Source organism: Triturus cristatus, chromosome 2_1 (assembly GCF_964204655.1).
Source record: "Triturus cristatus chromosome 2_1, aTriCri1.1, whole genome shotgun sequence".
NCBI classification, from domain to species: Eukaryota; Metazoa; Chordata; class Amphibia; order Caudata; family Salamandridae; genus Triturus; species Triturus cristatus.
Genome location: NC_140581.1, coordinates 587,902,292 through 587,926,326, shown reverse-complemented (window position 1 = coordinate 587,926,326; position 24,035 = coordinate 587,902,292). Strand labels below are relative to the sequence as shown.

Below are 24,035 nucleotides of genomic sequence, written 5' to 3'. Positions count from 1 at the left end.
GTAGCTCAGAAAAATATCTTGTCAGGGTTTGCAGATGGTCGAAGTCCCAAATACACGTTTCTCTGCTCGATTCCTAGAGATCTTTACCAGCTTGTGTCCTTGTGAACTGGGAGACCAGCGTTACAAAACACTGGATTTCTTCTCAAAAGCCTACAAACTGTTTCCTTTTGTGCCACTGATATTAGGGTGGTCTAAGAAGCACTGGGCTTTATTTAGAGATTTGTAGACAGGATTCTCTATTGTCCCCTGCACTGAAGGGCCACAGGCTCTAATAGAGTTGTAGTGCGGAGTACAGGACATCTGACAAGCCTGTGACGATGCGTCTAGTCCACCAAACTTTGATAAGGCCAGTGGTGTGTACAAATTACCTCAGGTATGAGAATTGTGCTTTGTTTTCTGCATCTTGATTATTGAAGTGAAAAAGGTGCTGCGTCACATCAGTGACCACATCTTGAGGGTGACTGTGACAAGGATAGACGTGTTTGTTTGGACCAGTCATGGAGGTGCAATGACTGCTTTGGAAAATGTCAGTGCAGTGCTTCTAACTGAAGGATTGGTTGCGCATGCGCCTGCCTTCAGATTTCATTTCATTACTTGATCCAAAGACAGCTGCATTGAAGAAGCTGTGGGGGAAGTCGAAGCTGCGGGAGATCAATGAGCCTTTTATGCACAGCCACATCATCAATTGATCCCAGCTTCCCAAGCTAGACCAGAAAATGAAAATGGACCCGTATGCACTTCAGTTTGATGCAATTGCCTATTAGGGCTCCAGAATCTCATCGATCGGGTTACCTGACAACAGAATTACTTCATTTAGTAAAGAGAGTCTCCATAGACAGGCAGAAGGAAAGGCAAACTGGGTCAGAGTTTACATGGAAATATGGCAGTATATATCTGAGTAGAATGGATCTGCCAAACTAAGAGGTTCCAATTTCAATGATGAAACCAATGCTGGCAATTTCGGCGATGGATGTGAACCCTTTGTGACGCTATAGGCGACTTGTACCTGTCATTGCCGCTGTCTGCGATGTAGTGTCACCAACAAGCCTTGTAGCATCAGCGCCATATCCTTTGGTTGTTAGTGGCTCGGTGCTATCGCTGGAGGCGATGAAGAGGCCTGAATCCACCAGCAGATGAAACTAGACCACTCCTGTGGAGTGCTTGGGACTCAGTCCAATGGTCACTCATTCCAGCATGGTTCTTAAGGTCTCCTAGAACTGCAATTACTTGGAATTAGCAGACCATGCACCAAATGTACCCAAAGTTTCAGTATCTCTTAAACTAAGTAAAATATATTCAAATAAAAAAAATTCTCAAAAGATACACGTGCAGTGGTTCACATTTGATCTTCCTTTGTCAGAGGAAGATCATATGTGAGCCATTGTAGGTGTATCTTCTTAAGCTACACGAATATGTGTAGAAATCTAGACAGCAAGACTTGTACTGTTTGAAATGTATGCCAATAGGAATTCAAATATACCCTGAATAGAAAGTGCATTTGTATTCATTATGCCGCATCTCCTGTGAAATCCAGATTGTGTCAATTTAAAATATGACAAATTGTGGTGCGAAGTTAACTCAAATACATGAAAGCAAACTGATTAAAAATAAAATTCTGCTTCTAGTATGTAAGTCATGATGGTCTGTTATCACGTAAGTTGTTGCTTTAGAGATAAGAAGAAGTGAACGTAGATAAAAATACGTTTTTTTTTAGTTAAACAAAAGTGGCTACTGGGCACAAAAAGTCGTCATCATGCCAGAAACAGGTAGCATGACGACGCAGAAAAAATATGACAGCATCGGGTTGAGTGAGGGAAAGGTCTGCAAGAGGAAGAGAGGCCCAGAGAGGGAGTCTCTTGACATCTTGGAGAATGGGAGTAGAAGGGTCTCAACGCCATCAAAGTAAAAAACAATGCCGAGAAAAGAATGCGGCAGAAATGTGGAAAAGAGAGGGATCAGGATTGGAGAAAAATAAGGGTTTAAAGAGAATAAAGAAGAAAAAAAGAGGAAGAAGTAAATGGAACAAACGATAGTGAAAACTGCATAGGTTCACCAAGGTTTATTGTTTATACCATAGCTCAGGCATTTGCTAATTTATATATTGTGCAAGGACTGGAAATATTCTCACATTGTAAGCAGAAGCAATCAATAGTAATACTTTCATGTAGAAACACTAGCAAAAGTCAGGGAAGACATATCATGTGAAAACACCCATTGAGAAAAAGCCAATATGTCTGCCTTGCATTTTCATTTAAAGGCCAGACAAGTTGCAGAGGGTCGTTTAATTGACAGAATGTATTGTGGGGAGCTTTATTACATTAGTGAAATGAGTGGGGCTGGGAAGGGAAGTGAATAAGCGGAAACGTGTATAAGTCCAACATACAATGTAAATGCAAAATAAAATTGTCCCCTAAAAAAGCCGATGCAAATAATGTGGCCTAGCAGATTAGACTTTAACAGTCAGGTAGATCATTTTTTTAAACGTATTTACGCAAATGAATATTAAGAAAATAAATGTGTTGTCAGCTTAAAAGAATTATCCAGAGAAAGTGTGATTGTCTTTCACATCTTAAATATACAGAAAACTCATTTTTAGTTAATATGTATATATATCATATAGTGATGGTCACCATTATGTATCTGTGATTCGAACGCATTTTCAATTGAACATACATTTTTTAATTTGCCTAGAACTTAGACCATGTAGACGGATTTAAACAAAATTTGGTAAATTATTAGCTTAATACACACAAATGGGGCCGCTCCTATTGGAATGACCCGGACACAACTGAGTAGTGTTAAGTGACTGTGAGTGTGGACATCTCACTAAAAGTTACGGACTGGCCTCACACACCACCTGGTGTCATGCTTCATCATCGGCCAGTCCTCGCCCTCTAAAAACTTGGTTTGATAGAGGGCGGGCATGCACCTGACGACAGGGATGCACTTCTAACTGAGTGGGGCCCAAAGTGAATAAGTGAGATTAAAAGCCATTATAGTAACCTCATTCTCTATTTAATGATTTAGGAGACTATATGGTTTATAAAAACAAGTATGTGGCGCAATTGGGAAAATTATTATCCCCTCGCCGTATAATCATTGGTCTGAAAATGGGTCGACATGTTTCTGCCTAATGTCAACAGAGGTACTCGGCATTCATCAGGACCTTAGTTTTTACCAAGAAACGGGCTCCACTCTTACCAAAATTATGGTTAAATGGAATCAGCGGTGGAGGGACCGTGGTCACTCTCTGCTGTATATATACGGGTCAGAAAAAGTACCCTGTAGGAGAACAAGAAGAAAAAGTAAAATAACACATACTCTTTTGTTGGAAATTATTAGCTTAGTCAGCTAAGGTCACAGACTGCAATTTTTGTGCAGATATGTGCAGGGGAATGAAAGTTAAGGTGAAGTGAAAAAAGAAGCGTTTTCCGCTGTAGCTCTTAGAGGTAATTTGGTTCATACCTGCAACCCGAATGGCTGAACATATTAACACCTCATTTGGCATGAAAGTAGAACTTTATTCAGGAAGTGTGCTTTCGTTGCTTTGGTGTAAATCTGTCCAGTCGCAATTGAGATATTAGCAGTTTAAAAACAGTTGCTGGACCAGCTTTAAAGGATTAACTTTGTTTGAATATCTCGGTCAATTGTAATTCATAAATTATTCATGAGTCCAGGTAATAAAAGATAGAAAGAGATCTGATTGGAAGAAGGAGTCTTTTCACCCCTTGTCCCTTTCCACACTGTGGTTCAAAAGTGCGTACAGGGGTACTGGGCAGCAGAAGGCGCAGTCTCCTTGTCATGCAGTTTACAAAAAAAAGGGTGTGGTATCTCATGTGTTCTCATGACATCACTGTCTGATGTCATGGACTGTTCTGTGTCACAATGTTCTAGAGATCTTCAGTTATTAATCTGATGGCTGGTGGTTGGATGAGATCTTCCTTACTACAATAAATCTTATGGTTTATATCAACCTTTGATCCTGTTCTTATTCAAGATACTTCACTGGCGTAGTCGGCATTGGAATGAGGAAGATCTCAACACAAGAGTCAAGCTTCTACTGAATTTAAGAGTAAAGCTTCTGAGAAAACTCTAACAAAGAGGAAGAAATGGTTGCGTGCAATCACATCAGTCTACTAAGTCCCTCAGTTAATTAATGTTGGACTTTAAGAAGCGGACTTATTATCAAGTGCTTCAGCGTTGGAAAATCATCGTTGTGAAGAAATTCTTTTTGAGTCTGGTGGAGTCGGATAAGCTCGTTGATCTTTTGCCTTTTCGCTGTATTGAAGCAGAGTGGTGTTGATGGAATGAAAACTATCATGTTTCTGTCTAGAAGTCTTAGAGATCCAGAAACTCGATATTCAGTTGTGGAGAGGGAAGCTCTAGCAGTGTTTTGGGCGGTAAAAAAACTCAAGAAGTTTCTGTGGGGTGTAGATTTTGAGGTCCATACGGATCATAAGCCTTTAGTTGAGATTTTCAGTAAGAAAGGTTTGGATCTAGTTTCTAGTACAATTACCAAGTGGGTGATTGGCTTACAGGAATATAATTTCATGATCAAGTATATTCCAGGCATTGAAAATGGGGTAGCGGATGTTCTCTCGCGTTTGGTGCCTTCTGTCGGTTTCTGTGAGGATAATCCTGTGTATGATGAGGATGATGAAATTGTTTGTGTTGTAGACCAGGTTATCATATCGGAGGACAAGTGGTTGGATGAAATTAAGAAAGATTTAACTTTGTGTGAGGTTATGTCTTTGTTAAAGGCAGGGTGGTGTTCCAACAAAAATGTATCAGAAGATGTAAGATGTTTTTGGGGGGTAAGAAATGAATTGTCTGTGGATAACAATCTCTTGTTTAGGGGAACAAGATTGATTCCTCCCATTAGTTTAAGAAGGGAATTGGTAGACTCAGTACATGTGGCTCATTCAGGTTTATCTAAGTGTAAAGAAAGATTGCGTTTGTCTTATTGGTGGCCAGGTATGGACAGAATGATTGAGCGGATCATTAGGGATTGTGTGTCGTGTGCCATAAGTGATAAATCTAAGTGTACACATGAACAACCTTTGGTATTAAGGAAACGTCCTAATGGTCCTTGGCAGGAAATCGCTTTGGATATAGTTGGTCCCATTCATGGGAAAGAATCTCAAACATTCTTACTAGTGGTCATAGACATGTACTCTAGGTGGCCTGAAGTATTTTTTTTGTCACATGTCAACACAGGTTGTGTAATTGAGTGTTTGAAGTCTCTGTTTGCCAGGGAAGGTTTGCCTGTTTCCATTCTATCGGATAATGGTGTTCAGTTAATCTCAAGAGAAATGGAACAATTTCTGTCCTCTAAGGGTGTTGTCCATAAAACCTCTGCTCTCTATCATCCAGAGACGAATGGGATGGTAGAGAGATTTAACAGAGTTGTTAAGGAGACTATTGCCTTAGCGAAGAGTGTTGGGTTAGACTGGAAAAAAGAGGTTGTTGCAAAAATTGAGGAATATAGGTTGGCTCCACATGCAACTACAGGGAAAACTCCTTTCTTACTGTTTCGGGGTAGACTTCCCAACACATGTGTTGAACCATTTTGGGTTAATAAATATGAAATGCAAAAAGGAAAAGAAAAAGAATGTGATGGGGAGAAGATGTTGAGAGTTGAAGAGGAAAAAGGGAGAATAAGAAAAGAGTATTTTGATAGAAGACATGCTGTGAAGAAGACTGTGGTGCATGTTGGGGATTGGGTCAGGATTAAACGTCCTGGTGTACTAGGCGGCTCCATGTCCAAGTACATGAAACCAATTAAGGTGATTAAAATTTTTAACAATGCGATTCAAACCCAAGATCATCGCATTTGGAATTTAAATAGAGTAGCTGTGTGTAGGGGAAAATTGGAATGTGGTGGTGACACTGTGTATAAGGGGGATGATAACATCTCTTCACATGATAGTAGTGGAGTGGGTGAGAAATTAAGTTGTTCAAGGAAATCTACCAGGGTGGTTGTGAAGCCTAGCTACTTGGCTGACTTCGTTTAATTTATTACACATGACATTTATTAGGATTGTATATTGTATGTAAAATTGTATTGTTCAAAGAGAGTTTTCCACTGTGGTTGAGAAGCCTATTTACTTGGCAGTCTTCATTTTATTTAATGCATATGATGTTTATTAAGATTGTATATTAAGATTGCTTATTGTTGTTTTGTATTTGGGGAAGGGAGATGTGTGGTATCTCATGTGTTCTCATGACATCACTGTCTGATGTCATGGACTGTTCTGTGTCACAATGTTCTAGAGATCTTCAGTTATTAATCTGATGGCTGGTGGTTGGATGAGATCTTCCTTACTACAATAAATCTTATGGTTTATATCAACCTTTGATCCTGTTCTTATTCAAGATACTTCAAAGGGCCTAGGAGGGGGCCGGGTTGGCACACCGTGAAGCCCAGACCACAGTGGTGAGACCCTTAAAAGACCCTGCCCCAGCTTACATTTTAAAATAAAACAAACAAAAGTCATGCGATTCTCAAGTCCAATTTCAGACTTGTGAATCCATGAGACATAAAATTGTCTGCCGGAGACTGCAGTGCCTGCCTCAGCACCCTGGTCCCTCAGCCTTCATATTAGGGGTTGAGGATTCACAATTCAGAAATTGGACTCATGCATGATTCCAAGGCAAACTTCAGGGTGTGACTCTTGCATTGGATTTAGGAAGGCTATCTAGATTTGCAAATCGAAAAATATAAAGGCCTGGCTCAAAGTCAAGCAACATAGGCAAACCCTTGCGGATTGCCCTCAGACTAAGTCTTGCCAGCCTCTGATGCACACAAATCAAGGACAAGCACAGCGAGGCTTGGCCACCAGCCTATCGTTAGCCAAAGACAAGGCTCTCTAGCTAACACCCGCTGTTCTGCAGTCGGTCTCGTTCCTCTTATGGTACCCCATTTATTTATATGTCCCTGAAATATATATCTCAGGTTTTGTGTTTCATGATAGAAAAGTGCAATATATATATATATATATATATATATATATATATATATATATATATATATATATATATATATATATATATATATATTATCTACTGGCGGTCGCCAGTAGATAGTTATAGTTAGGACCGTGTTTCCATAGGAAATCTCAAAATTCTATTTTGAATAACTTTGGCGCCGGTTGACGAATCCTCGCGAAATTTTCAAAACTAATGGGGCGCTCCGTTCAGCTACTACCCTGAAAGTCTCGGGGTGATTCATCAAGCGGGGGCCGAGAAAAAAGGGGGGTCCCAAAACGCGTTTTCCCCATGCATTTTTCCATAGGACCTTTAGACGCAGCTACAGCCCGAACGGCTGAACAGAATTAAATTTTCAAAACTAATGGGGCGCTCCGTTCAGCTACTACCCTGAAAGTCTCGGGGTGATTCATCAAGCGGGGGCCGAGAAAAAAGGGGGGTCCCAAAACGCGTTTTCCCCATGCATTTTTCCATAGGACCTTTAGACGCAGCTACAGCCCGAACGGCTGAACAGAATTACTTGAAATTTGGCAGAGAGGTAGCCATAAGGTCAAGGAAGTGCCTTTTGCAGGTCTGGTGTAAATCTGTTCAGTATTTCCTGAGAAAATAGCATTTAAAAGCATATCAATAACTATACGCGCGCAGGGTGCGCGCACCGTGCGCGCACAGTGCGAGCACCCTAACGTGCGCGAGCGTAATTCTGATTGGTGGTTACATGTTAGTCAACGTTCGAATCGGTCGAAATTAGGAAGTGTCGGCCGCCATTTTGTTTGTTTTCAGTGCGAGAGTGAAAAAGGAAGGTGGCGAACGTGAAAAGGGGGCAGGGTAGAGAGTTCCTGACCCCCTAGCCTTTTAAATCGCGGGGGTGCGCGCACCGTGTGCGCACGGTGAAAACCCCCCCTCAATTTTTTTTTTTTTAATTATTTTTTTTTTAAATCGCGGGGGTACGCGCACCGTGCGCGCACGGTGAAAACCAAAAAAACAAAAAGCAAATTTTTAATACGTAGGTTATTGTAAAATAAATATATAAAAAAAATTATACATAAATAAATTAGCATTTAAAAAACCGTACAAATTCACTGAAAAAAACATAGGTTTCACACACGTTATAGTTAGGAATTAGCATTTAAAAAACCTTGCAAATTCACTTAAAAAACCATAGGTTTCACACATGTTATAGTTAGGTGGATATTTCACTCGTAAAAAACCAATGAAATTCCCCCGTTATAGTTAGTTCAGATAACTATAACTCGCGCGACCGCCACTCTATCCCAAGGATGATGTCATCAGTGATGTCATGAGTGATGCCACTGACCATGTCATGAGTGATGTAATATGTGACGTCATGAGCAGTGGATTGCGGGCGCGCGAGTTATAGTTATCTGAACTAACTATAACGGGGGAATTTCATTGGTTTTTTACGAGTGAAATATCCACCTAACTATAACATGTGTGAAACCTATGGTTTTTTAAGTGAATATATATATATATATATATATATATATATATATATATATATATATATATATATATATATATATATATACATATATTCACTGAAAAAACCATAGGTTTCAGGGGCATTATAGTTAGCTGGATATTTCCTGCGTACAGAACCCTAGAAATTCCCCCGTTATAGTTATGACGTCACATATTACATCACTCATCACATGATCAGTGACATCACTGATGACATCACTGATGACATCTCAAATGACATCACTGATGACATCACTGGTGACATCATCCATGTGATAAATTAGTGCATCTTCTCACACCCTAATATAATCTTTGATACACCGACTCAAACGGCCATTTTGAAAACCATAGCTACTCCAATACCAATAACTACATACCCACTTATTGACTCTTAGGTCTACATACACCTCCACTCACTCACCTGTACAGTCACTCATATTTACGGTCACTCAGTACAGGACTATCATATGCATTTATACACCTATATAGACACTCACACACCGCCAATCATCCATTGAGGTACTGACACACCTAGTCAGTCATGCAAATAATTAATCAAAGTCCAATTTACTCATCTATACAGTTAAACACACTCAAGTTCACTTACTCATAAAAATACTACCACATTCTGACGCTCTTATACAATTACTAATACAAGCACACACTCATCCATACAGCCACTCTCGCAATCACACACTCTCACATATAGACAGTTATATACTCTTACACACATATACAATGCGTTTCACATATGTAATTAGTGACACATGTACAACTGAGATATACATTCAATCACTAACACACCCATACATACACTCACCCAACCATACAGTCCATCACAGTTGCACTCTTAAAACCATGCACCCATAGAATCACCCACTCACACATCTATGCACAGAGTCACACACACCCTACCCACACAAACACTCAGGCACCCATACTGAGATACTCAGACAACCAATCAATTACCCATATAGACACTCATATAGCTATTCACAAAACCATGCAGCCACTTATAAACCAACACACAGACACATTCAGACATTCACACAGTTTAGTCACTAGTCTGCAGTAAGATACATTTAATGATTCACTTATAGAGTCAGTTACGCACCTAGAAAATCTTCCATTCACACACTTGTACACCCACTCATTCTTCAACAGGCCTTTCCCTATATATATTAAACATATTAAAACTTTACAGAAACACAGACTCACTGGATGACGTCATCAGTGATGTCATCAGTGATGTCATTTGAGATGTCATCAGTGATGCCATCAGTGATGTCACTGACCATGTCATGAGTGATGTAATATGTGATGTCATCAGCATTGCATTGCGGGGGCGCGAGTTATAGTTAGCTGAACTAACTATAACGGAGTTTTTCTAGGGTTTTGTACGAGGGAAATGTCCAGCTAACTATAATGCCCCTGAAACCTATGGTTTTTTCAGTGAATTTCAAAGGTTTTTTAAATGCTAATTCCTAACTATATCAGGCCTGAAACCTATGGTTTTTTCAGTGAATTTCAAAGGTTTTGTAAATGACGATTTTTAATGTATTAATTATTATACTGATTTTTTTGATACTGATTTACTAAATTTTTAAAACTATTTATTTTTAGATATATTTTTTTAATTACATTATACATTACAATACAAAATATACTTTCTCAGAATGAATTACTTTAGTTTAAATACTTGGCAAATAGGCAACAGACTTTTAAGTACAGTAGTTACAGTTGTTGCAATGGGCAACACAATTTCAAACACAAAGCAACATTGAGCTCAATGTGAATTTCTAGTTAAATGCAATTAGTTACTTTATGGATTACTTTTCTAACCACAGGACTGGATCCTAGATTCAGTCCTTGGACATCGCCTGTAAACAGTTGAGTAAAAGCGCTTTGGTTACAGTAGTAATTTTTAAGGAATATTATTGTATTTTAAAAGTTGACACTTAGAAATGTTTCCCATAGAATCACCAATGTTATCCTACGGCAGAAAATTCACTTAGCAGGTAAGTAGTGTTATCGTTACTTTTTCTTCCTCAGTAGTGGATTCTGGATCCAGCACAGGTGAATCTCCTGTAAACAGTTGAAAGAATGTGTTTAAGTCATACAGACGATTTTTTAGGAATATTTTTAGTTTGTGAAAATAGACACTAGAAACTTTTCTACTTAAAAGCACACAATGGATTCCTATGGAAGGAAATACAAGTTACTGTTAAGTACACTTAGAATTACTTTTCAGGGTCAGTGCTGGGCTAAAAGATGCAGCCCTGGGTTCTCTCCTGATAACAGGTGAGTAAATCGGAATTCGTAGTTCGGCTGATTTTAGAGGAATATTTGTACGTTTCAAAAATGAACACTTTGAACATTTTCTGGTGAAAACCACACAATAGATTCCTATGGAAGGAAATACAAGTTACTGGAAAGTACGCTTAGAATTACTTTTCAGGGTCTGTGCTGGGCTAAAAGATGCAGCACTGGGTTCTCTCCTGATTACAGGTGAGTAAATCGGAATTTGTAGTTAGGCTGATTTTAGAGGAATATTTGTACAACGGTGAAGGAAGGGGGAGGGGCCTGAGGTGACGTGTTCAAACACGCCCTGTGGCGCATTTTAAGTTGGGGAATTAATTCCTCTTCAATCCTGAGGTCTCCTGGGGGCCAACTAGCCCACTAGGTACCTCCAGTATGCGCCAGGGTGCTGGATTGCAGAGAGGTATTCAAAGGCCACACCCCTTTTTACAACACTCTGCAACACAGCTCTGTGGTGCTTACTGGAGGTACCTGGTGGGCTAGTTGGTCCCCAGGGACCCTCAGGATTGAAGAGGAATAAATTCCCCAACTTAAAACGTGCCACAATGCGTGTTTGCACAGATCTCACCTCAGGCCCCGCCCCCTACCTTCACCACTGTGCAAACGCGCCCCGTGGGGTGTTTTAAGTTGGGGGATTAAGTCCCCTTGAATCCTGAGGTCCCCTGGCGGCCAACTAGCCCACCAGGTACCTCCAGTATGCGCCAGGGAGCTGTGTTGCAGAGAGGTGTTCAGAGGCCACACCCCTTTTCACAACACTCTGCAACGCAGCTCCGTTGCGCTTAGTGGAGGTACCTGGTGGGCTAGTTGTCCCCTAGGGGACCTCTGGATTGAAGAGGAATGAATTCCCCAACTTAAAATGCGCCACAGGGCGTGTTTGCACAGTATCACCTCAGGTCCCGCCCCCTAACTTCACCACTGTGCAAACGCGCCCCGTGTTGCGTTTTAAGTTGGGAGATTAAGTCCCCTTGAATCCTGAGGTCCCCTGGCAGCCAACTAGCCCACCAGGTACCTCCAGTAAGCGCCAGGGAGCTGCGTTGCAGAGAGGTGTAAAAAGGGGTGTGGCCTCATTACACCTCTCTGCAATGCAGCCCCCTGGCGCATACTGGAGGTTCCTGGTGGGCTAGTTGGCCCCCAGGGACCCGCAGTATTGAAGGGGAATTCGTTCCCCCTCTGCAAACTTTGCAGAGTGATGAAAGGAGGGGGCGTGGCCTCCTCCCCATCCTGTTTTTTTCTTTTTTTGGCCCTGGGGACCCCATCCCCCAGGACCTGCCCCCAATTTGTATTTTTTTATTAAAAAAACAAAAATCGGAAAGGGGGCCGCGAGGCGCCCCTCCCGAGGCCACAGTTTGCCCCGGGGACCCCATCCCCCGGGGCATGGCCTTTTTTTAATGTTTTTTTTTGGAGTGGAGCTGCCTTGCCCCCCTCCTGTGTCCCCTTTTGGCCTCGGGGACCCCATCCCCTGGGGCCGTTTTTTAATTTATTTATTTTTAGGAGGGGGGCCGCGTGGCCCTTCTCCCGGGCCACTACTGGCCCCGGGGACCCCATACCCCGGGGCCTGGCCATCTCGTTGGGGACCGTGGGGGGGTCCCAATCCCCGCACGGTCCCAGCCGGGTCCCCGCTTCCTGCGGGAGCCAGCATTGCTTTTCCACATGGGGAGCAGCTAACATGCTGCTCCCCATGTGGAAAAGCAATCGTCTTTGCCTCATTGAAGCGAGAGCAGGTTTACCTGCTCTCGCTTCAATGAAGCAAAGCAGTTTGCAATGGCAGGGTGGGAGCCGCAAGGCTCCCACCCTGCCATTGCAAACAGCAGTGTCCTGAAGTGTCCACGAAGCGCCGTTTTTTTTTCCGGCAGCGGGATGCGCGAACCCTACGCGCATCCCGCGATTTAAAAAAATGTGGGACCCCCTGAGCAGGCCTAGGGGGTCAGGGTGTTTCTACCCTGCCCCCTTGTCGCGTTTTGCACCTTTTTTTCGGTTTTCTTGTGCCTTGGTTCTACCGAGGCACAAGATGGCTGCCAAAACTTCCTGATTCAGAGTGTTGGTAGCCAATTAGCATTGAGCCATAGATATCACTAACCTTTTTACCCTAATTTTCTCAGGAACTACTGAACGGATTTACACCATTTGAGCAAAAGGCACGAGTCTGAACTGAGAACTACCTCTTTGCCAAATTTGGTGTAATTCCGTTCAGCAGTTCGGGCTGTAGCTGCGACAACAGATCCTATGGGAAATTGCATGGGGAAAACACGTTTTGGGACCCCCCTTTTTCCTCGGCCCCCGCTTGACGAATCACCACGAAACATTCAGGGTAGGAGCGGAGCGGAGCTGGCCAAAGGTTTGGAAAATTTTGCGAAGGTTCGTCAATCGGCGCCAGACTTATTGGGAATAGAATGTTGCGGATTTCCTATGAAAAATAGGTCTTAACTATAACTATCTACTGGCGACCGCCAGTAGATAATACACACATATATATATATATATATCTTCCAAAGGTTGCTCTAACTTTGCTGTGTAAGCTGAGGTCTTTCTTTCATCGTGTGCGCTTTCAAGTTTGGACAACCTTTGGATGATATATATACACACACACACACACACACACACATATATACATATATATAAGGCCCTTCGGGGTTGAAACGCGTCATGCTGATGGTTATATTTTGGTGAAAATAAATTAATTAATCTGCACCTACTTTGTGGTCCGTGTTCCTGTTCCTGTTTCCTGTTTTGGCAAAAGTTGGGAGAAGGTTGGAGTTTCAAGGATATATATATATAGATGAAGGATCACAAGAAAACAACAGCCAGCCAGGGCAAAAATCTAGATCCCAAAGGATACAATGAGTCACAAAGAAATAAAATATCCAAGAAAGAAGTGACTCAAACAAATCTGCAATAATTAATAAGAAAATTGACCAGCCTGTAGCCAATCATTTTAACCTTGTGGATCATTCGCTAACAGATTTGAAGATTTTCCCCGTGGAACATGTTTCAAAGGAAGAACTACTGGACTCCAGGGAAAACTTCTGGATGTACCGTTTAAAATCACTGCATCTAGATGGACTGAACATTACTGACAACACAACCTGATTACTGCATATCTCAAGAGCTCTCTGGACTGCATTGATTCCACATTCCAAATGGAATCTTCACTCATGATGCTTTTTGAGAATTCAGCTGTCATCTGTGCAGCCACAGAGCAAACCATCTTGTACTACCTGAGGAAGGCGGAAGCTGAAACGTTGTAGTGGAAATATATTTTTGTTCTTTGGTGAATCTATCTGTTTGAGTCACTTCTTTCCTGGGTATATATGTATATGTGATCAAGACTGCCGTGGGCAGTCGAAACGCGTCAGGCTGAGCACTTGCGTGAGACTTTTATGCACTTTGCACTTTAATCTGCTGAAATAAAAGGAATTATTCTCCACATCGTGGTCCGTACCTGTTTGTTGGATCTTATTATGGATTGTTCCAGGATTTTGGCTTTCATATATATATATATATATATATATATATATATATATATATATTATATATATATATATATATATATATATATATATATATATATATATACATACATACATATTATCTACTGGCGGTCGCCAGTGGATAGTTATAGTTAGGACCCTGTTACCATAGGAAATCCGCAACATTCTATTTTGAATAACTTTGGCGCCGGTCGACGAATCCTCGCAAAATTTTCAAAATAGGTGGGGCGTTGAGCTCCGCTCCTACCCTGAAAGTCTCGGGGGGATTCGTCAAGCGGGGGCTGAGATAAAAGGGGGGTCCCAAAACGCGTTTTTCCCATGCATTTTTCTATAGGACCTTTAGACAGAGCTACAGCCCGAACGGCTGAACAGAATTTAATTAAATTTGGCAGAGAGGTAGTCCTCAGGTCAAGGAAGTGCCTTTTGTAGGTTTGGTGTAAATCTGTTCAGTAGATTCTGAGAAAATAGCCTTTAAATCAATATATATATCTGAGCCAGCTTACGGTGCGCTTACGGTGCGCTTACCGTACGCGTACGGTGACGTGCGCGAGCGCGATTCTGATTGGCCGTTATTTCTTAGTAAACATTCGAATCGGTCGAAACCAGGAAGCGGCGGCCGCCATTTTCTCTCTCGCACTTTGACAGGGGGTTGAAAAACAAAGTGCAAAAACATGTAAAGGGGCTGTTTAGACAGCTCCCAAGCACCTAGCCATGTCGAGGGAGTCCCCAACGATCCCCCAAGTGAAAAAAGGCAATTTTAATTTTTTCGAAAATTTCGCCGATTACGCTTACCGTACGCGTACAGTAATAAATAATAAAAAATAAAAAAAAAATATCCACATTCTCCCCACCCCGTGTGCAAATGGTGCCCGAAGGGCACCATTTGTGCATGACTTATTACAGCAAAACAAAACATATATTTTACCTGTCACAACGATGCTCATCATATGTCCTCCATGTGCGCACGGTGCGCGAAGCGCATCGTGCGTTCATGGCCCGCGTGCTCACTGTGCGCGCACGGTGCGCGAAGCGCACCGTGCGCGCACGGAACGAACTGCGTTAAGTGGGCGCACACGCCACAAATGGCGTAAAGTAACTTAGCATTTAAAAAACCGTACAAATTCACTGAAAAAACCATAGGTTTCACACACGTTATAGTTAGGAATTAGCATTTAAAAAACCTTGCAAATTCACTGAAAAAACCATAGGTTTCACACATGTTATAGTTAGCTGGACATTTTGCTGATAAAAAACCAATGAAATTCCCCCGTTATAGTTACTGTAGGCAACTATAACTCACGCGACCGTAATCCTCTGCTGATGACATATGTGTCTTTATGAAAAAAAAATATTTGTAATATATGTATAGCTAAAATTTAATGGAAGAAGACATGGGCAAATAAGTGTCTAAATACAGTATTAGCATCAGCAGAGGATTTCGGTCGCGTGAGTTATAGTTGCCTACAGTAACTATAACGGGGGAATTTCATTGGTTTTTTATCAGTAAAATGTCCAGCTAACTATAACATGTGTGAAACCTATGGTTTTTTCAGTGAATATATATATATATATATATATATATATTCACTGAAAAAACCATAGGTTTCAGGGGCGTTATAGTTAGCTGGACTTTTTACTCATACAAAACCCCGCAATGCACTGCTGATGACGTCACAAAATCACGTCACTCATGACATGGTCAGTGACATCACTCATGACATCACTGATGACATCTCAAATGACATCACTCATGACATCATCCAGTGAATGTGTGTTTTTCTGAAAATTACATATGTTTTATATATGTATATCTCAAGGTCAATGGAAGAATAAATGGGTATATACGTGTCTAAATGGATGATTTGCTTTGAAAAATTGATTGTATAACTGACTGATTAAGTGTATCTTAGTGAATACATGGCTTAGTGAGTAATGTTTAAATGTGTAAATATCTGTATCAGTCTCTCACTTTATGTAGAAGTGGCTGCATGCGTTGGTGAGTAGCTACATGAGTGTCTATATAGGTTAGTAGTTGGTTTTTTGAGTATCAGTATGAGTGTCTGTATGGTTCGGCGGGGGGTATTACGTAGTGCATAGGTGCATGAATGAGTGACTCACTGTTTGTATGTGTTGAAGACAGCATGTGTGCAGGACTGTATGGGTGGATGAGCGTGTGCATGGGTGTGTTAGTGAGTGAATGACTGTCTCAATAGTGTCTTTATGAGTTACTACATATGTTTTAAAATAGTATATGTGAGTATTGGTGTATTTAAGTGAGTATATGTGAGAGTGAGAGATTGGAAGAGTTCCTGTATGAATAAGTATGTGTTTCTATAAGTGATTGTTTAAAAGACTAAGTATGTGTAAGTTTCTGTAGAAGTAAGTGTGGTGGTGTGTGTATAACTGTATATGCAAGTAAATGGATGTTTGATTCTTTATTAGCATGAGTGACTATGTGTGTGAGTAACTCTATGGATGAGTGGCGTTGTGTAACAGGATGTATAGGTGTATGAGTACATATGATGAGTGAGTACATGTATGAGTGACTGGTGATAGGACTGTTGGTGAATGAGTGGATGTGTATGTGGATCTTAGAATTACTGAATAGCTTGTTGTAACTGGTATTGGTATGTCCATTGTTTTGAAAATTGTAGTTTCTATTTTTGAATGTATGCATCAAAGGTTATATTAGGGGGTGAGGAGGTCTGCCACTCTATCACAAGGATGATGTCATTTGAGATGTCATCAGTGATGTCATGAGTGATGTCACTGACCATGTCATGAGTGATGTAATATGTGACGTCATCAGCAGTGCATTGCGGGCGCGCGAGTTATAGTTAGCTAAACTAACTATAACGGGTGAATTTCAATGGTTTTGTAAGAGTGAAAAGTCCAGCTAACTATAACGCCCCTGAAACCTATGGTTTTTTTCAGTGAATATATATATATATGTAATTTATCCAGATGGTAACTTGCCAAAGCTTGGACCCCTTTCTTCCATACAATCCCTCATTTAAGAGCTAGGTCTTAGAATGCTTGAAGAATGCTGAATAAAGTGCACTTTTTTCCTGCTGTTGACCTGCAGACAAAAGATTAATTTCATTAATGTTATTATTGACATTAGGTATGCAAAATGAATAACTCCTGTGCCTGAAAACATCACTAAACAGATGAAAAGTAACCAGTTTAAGCGGTGGTGTCCAATGTAGGTCCAGGAGGACCTCCATTGAACACAAGAAGGGCTTGATTCTTGCATTTTCTAAGGATGACCATTGAAAGAGTAAAACGTTCGGTTTACATTGTTTGTATTCTGAGTGGATATCAATCCTGCTTCAGACACCCTGGGTGTTTACATGTGCCCAGCGTTTAGGGTGGCTTGCCATCCACATTTAGAATTTCAGCAACTAATAACTTAAACCACCAACTGATTTTTTTTTTCAAATCTCTATCTTATTCGGAAGAAGGTGGATCATGTGGCAAACGTGACTAATACACAGTTTTAGGGTGTGGAATCATAGCAGTCCAATGCGTGAATAATACCGCACCTATAAGGTTGCACACTTTATCAACCACGTAAGTATGTTTTTTTATTTAATTATTAAGTAGAACCTCAAGCATGCTACACACAACAATAATAATCGATAAATGCACTGCTGTACATGCAGACTACTCCCACCTAATGTTATGAAAGTGCTTACGCTTATTACAGCGCTTACATAGGCAACGTGATTCATTCAGGTTGTTGTGTGTAACACTGTGATGTACTTCGGCGAGCAGCAGCACCAGTTTCACACAGATGATATAAAATATTCAATTTATTTGCATATAAATGCGCCTAATGCCATCCAGTACAAAGCAAACCTCTTACGACTGCCCTAAAATGAATGCAGAATGAATAAAAGAAGGCACTGCTTTCAGAAACGAGTCCCGAGGACAAGATATCATGGAGTTATATAAGAGGGATTACAATTCCAATGGGGTCATTCATTTTATAATGAGCGGACTACATGTCCCATTTTAAGGCATTACAAACAGCTTCCTGAGAACTGATGTCTGTCAGGCACGAATGGTCCGAATAACTGGGACACTACTTCTTACTCTGTAAAACAAACAGGTCTGTGGAGACGCTGAAAAGGGAGGACATCTTGATGCTGGGGGGTGGATCTGTGTGGGGATTGGGGTGCTTAGTTAAACATGGGCCTTGAGATACCCTAGTCTTGGCTCCAGGGCTGGCTTTAACACTGGTGGCGCCCTGTGTGACAATGTTTGTTGGCGCCCCCCCCATGACCACCTCTGCCATGGATTCCCTCACTAGCACCATTTAACAGCGCCCCTCAAGTCTCCATAACCACCATCTCTCAGATTCATTTAGTTTTATAGCACCACTGAGTGTAAGGTGTCAGAGCACTTTACATCACACACACATTGCACAGAGACAATCATATTTGAGTAGTTCAGTGTATAGGAAATGTTACATCAGACAGGACTACAAGGTGTAGTGTATGAGTGACATGTCATCGATACTAGTAGGCAATATCGTTTAAGAGTCCTTATTCTGGAAAAGCACAAATTCAGAATTTAAAACATAACATCATTGTTAGGGGTTCTCTTTAATAATAAGAATTACCCAAATGAACCCTATTGGCAAAATTAAGATAATGAAAGACTGGGCAAAAAAACATATAACGCTAAAATATTCCTTGCAGTTTGCATGCAGCTCTTTCATGACAGTTAATAGCTCAATGTTCTATCTTAGGATTTTGACTTATAAAGACAAGTATCAAAAGGAGCTCTCTTGCAGAAGCAGTAACCCACTGACCTATTTCCATTATATGCACTTTGTTATCTACATGGTACACGTTTTTAGCAGAAGGCATTTTAACCCTCTGCACTACCTTAGGACGAGTCAAAGCTTCCTCTAGAGGAACCTCCAGTCTCTTTCCAGGAACATGATTAATCATGGGAGTTATCTTGGCATTTTAATTGATGCCTGGAAATTGCTGAAGGCCAGGAACTTGGCAGGAAGTGCTTTTAAAATGAGAATATACTTGCAAAAATGATGCCCCCACCCCAAGTCAGAGCCCCCGATTGCACCCTAGAGCCGGTCCTGCTTGGCTCTCTACTGCCTGTTTTTGCCGCTATCTCTGGCGCTATGTTTCAATGGAGGGAAGGGAAGGGGAGCACTGATTGCCTTTTATCCCTCCCACTTCCCCTCTGCTCCCGCCGTCTGAGCCTTGCCACGGGCTGTTTGCAGGTGGAGTTGCACCACTTTTTATTCTAAAACAATACAAGGAATTGCTGAAGTTCATCATGGCTAACTGCACTGCACTTCTTCGAAGTAATGGTAGCCGGAAAAGCAGAGCTTCAGGGGACAGCACCACCCGTGTGATATGCCCTCATCCCAACGTTACATCCCCATGGCCTTCTCTGTGCCCCACACAACATGCTGTCCCCGCCCAAGCGTCCGGATCAGGTAGGAACAGGCAACATCCAATGGAGTCTGCACTCTCCAGCAGCATATGACAGTGCTGATGCAGCAGCCGGTCCAAATAGAAACAAAAGATGGACTGTGTTGTGGTCAAAAGATGGTCCAACTCCAGGGTAACTTAAGATGGTATTTATTCAGGTAGTTGGTTCAAGGTAAAAGGTACAAAGAGAGCCCCACCAAGAGCAGCCATGCTGCTGCTCAGCCCATCCTCCAACTGACGGTCTCACTCATCCAACAGCCCCATCAGGAGCAGCCTTCCTGCTGCTCAGCCCATCCTCCAACTGACAGTCTCGCTCATCCAACAGCCCCACCAGGAGCAGCCTTCCTGCTGCTCAGCCCATCCTCCAACTGACGGTCTCACTCATCCAACATTCCAAGGCATCATGCACACCAACATTCCACACACACACACACACACACACACACTGGCAGAGCAGCAGTTACAACAGACTGCGTACTGACCGGTGACATTTTCAGTCAACTCATGAACCACACACACACACACACACTCTCCCTCTCTCTCTCTCTCGCTCTCTTCCCGTTTCTGATTAATAGCGAATCATATAAAAACAATACTTTATGCAAGAAAAGCTGGAGAGGTTAACAGAATCTAAATGTTTTGCTCCATATGCGCTGGTTTAAATCACTTTCGCACTTCTTTACTGGTGATCTGGCTTCGGGACACTTTTCCAGTCTCTGCACATGGCCACAACTTTCAAATGTTTCCTCCCCCACAGGTCTGCTTCCGGTAATTGTCCTTTCCACTGACAAACGAAGCGACCAGGACAGTAAAGGGTGACAAGTTATAAAGACATTGAGAAACCCCCCACTGTAAGTCCTTGGTTGGCCATGCCAAATGGAGAGAATGGTGCAGGCTGAGGTGCAGAGCAGGCAAGGAACTCATGTTCCCTCTTTCTTCACCTACGGAAAAATGTATTGAAAAGAAGGATGTAAACATGATCAAAACGCCATGGATTGCTACCGAAGCTGACCGATAAACCTGTTAGTCATCGCTCAAAGCCAATCCAAAGAGTAAGTGGCTGGAATGAGCACTTCCAAAGCCCCTCTCTGTTTGTATTAGTGTCGTAACGAAAAATGATGGGGGCCCCTTGTGGAATCTGGAGTCCCATCTCTCACGCATAATCCTAGTCCTTAGAGTGAATGGGGGTCTTCAAAGGGCAGCCAGCCCCTATCCCCCCCCCCCCACACACTGCCGGGGCCAGTGTTACACCCATGATATGTATTCATCTGTATGTTGTGTGTGGGTATGTAGTGGGACAATAGGATTTGCCATAGAGACAAAGCTGTGTAGCCACACCCCATAAATAAATATGTGTTCATGAATATGAGGTGAACAGTTGGCTTTAGGTGTAGTGTGTTTTCAGTGGCAGCTCCATGGGTAATGTTGATTTTATGTGTTACAGCCTCAGAACTGGCAGAGGCTTTTCACAAAATCTTTTATTTTTGAGAAATGAACAGAATAATCTCTTTGAAGTTCATCCCAATTAATTTCTGCGTTTAGATGTGCTCCAGAAGTTTTCCTTGCCTACATACACGGCGTTGTCACTGCACGTGCCTTTTGAAGCCAAGAACAGAATATATTATCCCAGGTCACACAAATGTACTTTGTTCACTCCTAATTAGGAGGTTGCCGATACCCGGTCTTGAGTTGGCCTCGAAGCCCTGAAATAACTTCAGATGAGGAGAGAATGCGAAGATGAGTCTTGCCGAGGGCACCAGCAGGTACAGTATCCTCAGCTAGGAAGGGAGAGGCTAGTCTTTGAAGATGGAGACATAGGGCATTGCACTTGAAACAATTCGAAAATCTGCATTACTAAACACTTGCAGAAGCTCTGAAATCTGACTTTCCCATTGAGAGCGTTCTGTTTTCGTCACCCACAGGCCAAACCAATAGAACTGCTGCGAATGAACAAGTGAAATGAATCAGAAGTGACCCCACTGCAGGGAAGTCATTGGGGTGCAATGACCTGCTGAGAATGTCAGCAGATGAGGGAGGGATGCTGAGGGTGAACACACTCTGCCATCTGCAGTGGTAAAGTGGGCCTATGCGACCCCGCTTCAGTGTTGTGGCCTCCTCTGGCTCGGGGGTGGTGCTCACCTACCTCAATCAGCCTAGGAAGGGAATGGTGGTGGACATTCTATTGGTGGATTTTTTTAAAATTTACCACTATCAGCAGAAACTGGGAGCTCTTCCATTACCATTGGACCTCAAATCTGCACCCTAATCACTGTAGTCACGATTAATTTCTCGAAATGCACCAGTTGGAAATTAAAACAAGTTAATTATTTTTTAACGCACTTTCATGGCAAGAGGCAGGTGTTGCAATAAATATTTTGCAAACACAAAACCATATTTTTACAGGTTTAATGTCCCTTCCTTCGACTAGCATAAAGGATAGTGCCCAGGAATTAAAAGGCAAGAAGAATAGATTGTCTCTGGATTATGATCAGGAAAAAATGTGCAACCCCTTTATGCAGTTTGATGGGAAAGCATGCAAGGCAGAGGAAGTGACGTGTGCAGCGAGGGTGATGAATTTTATACAGACAATATCACAAATGTCCAATTAAAGACGAAGCGACCATATGGCTATTAAGGAGGTAGACGTGGCAGGGTCAATGCTAACCCCTTGTTAAACGTTCTAAACCAAGTAAGCAAGTTGAGATGTCACGCTACCTGGCTTGGCGCCCAGGCAAGTGATAGGCATGGAGTTGTCAATCATTCTGACTGATTGACAAACTGCATGAATGATTCATTCAACATCTTACAGCTGTAAAGATGGACAAGGGGAAGTGGGGCCCAGCTAAAGCTGACGTACTTCCCGCCGGAAGCGCTCTGTACAGCTCTTGGACTTCCGGAATTGGTAAAGCTGACTTCAGTCGAGGAACTTATCACTACCAATACGGCGATAACGTTTCATTTTTTTTTTTACCAAGTGTTATTAAAGTGATTTTACATTGAATAATAATAGAAGAATGAACCGTTCATAAACATAAATCTGAGATTATTGGTTCACCATGTGTGCCAATATGTCCATGTATTTGAATGCGGCCGATATCTGTTCCTTACCTGACCTTAGCTTCGTGGTTTTCTGTTGATGTTCTAAGCGTGCTATAGGTCTAAGTACTTATAAATCTGATACGTTCCCGTCGTATTTTTCTTTCCGAGTATGATACGCATGGCAATGGCATAACAGATGCTTTAGAACTACCGTTCATTTGCTTAACAAGTGCAGCAGGTCTTGCAGTATTTCTTGTTTGATATTCCCAGGACGAGTGTTCAAACTTTATATGACCCCAGAATCCCCTTTTCCAGGATGGCTTACAGAACAGTTCGCCTGACTATTGATTCAGTGTCTACAGGACCTAATGTGCTCCCCAAAAAGTGGCATGGGTAGTATGTCTGGCTTGTATCTGAGAGTTCCTTTTGCTTGAACTGACTTATCCATTATCTGGGCGCTCAGGCACTCATCAACCATGCACTCGATTACTCACCCTTTCACTCATGCATCCATTCATACACTTGTTGACTCTTTGTTGCATTCATTCACTCGCCCAGCCTCAATAGTATATGCACAAACTCACCAAGCAATGAAGTGGCATTTCCTGTGACAAGACAGGCCCATTGGCTTGGCCATTGTTGGTGTTATGAAACGGTGAATATTCAGAGGAGCTTCAGGATATCTGTTTATTATCGAACACTTTGGATCTATGCTCTGTACTTGGTCTTAGACTTTCCCAGAAGACAGTCCTCTCAAATGGATGTCGAAGACCAAAGTTCTCTGTGGCAGGCCTGGGGTCTGGAGTGCCTTATCTTCTGGCCTGTGCACCTGCAGAAATCTTTATAGTACAGACAGAGGCTCAAAACTCTTCTAACTTTAATTATGTTGGCCATGTCTCGATCCCGGATAGTGACTATTCATGAGGTTTTTACAACACATATTAAACCAGTCATCCATATAAAAAATACTCAGCATGCCTCACATTGGCATAATGGTAGTTCTGCTGAAGGTACCATTACATCCGTCCTGTAAGTTGTCTGTAGATTGTATTTGATGTTAATGGCACTAAAGGAGTTTTGAAATGTTTATTTTAGCATACATATAATTATGTGGCAACAAGTCGTCTTCTGCATACCTCTATTCCTTCACAGGATGCCATTGAGCTCTCATGAAAACATGGTTCTCCTTTTCTTGTGAGGGCAGCCATCTTGCATGACCTTTCACCTCACGTCGTCTACTTCCTCTTATGTGCTG

The 24,035-nt window shown here is 41.9% G+C and overlaps 1 protein-coding gene across 10 annotated transcripts in view; it reads left to right on the top strand.

Annotated features, from left to right (window-relative positions):
- The window catches only part of MCTP1 (multiple C2 and transmembrane domain containing 1), a 2,372,456-nt gene that overhangs the window by 682,358 nt on the left and 1,666,063 nt on the right, over positions 1-24,035 (top strand). The gene's annotated exons all lie outside the window — the stretch shown is intronic.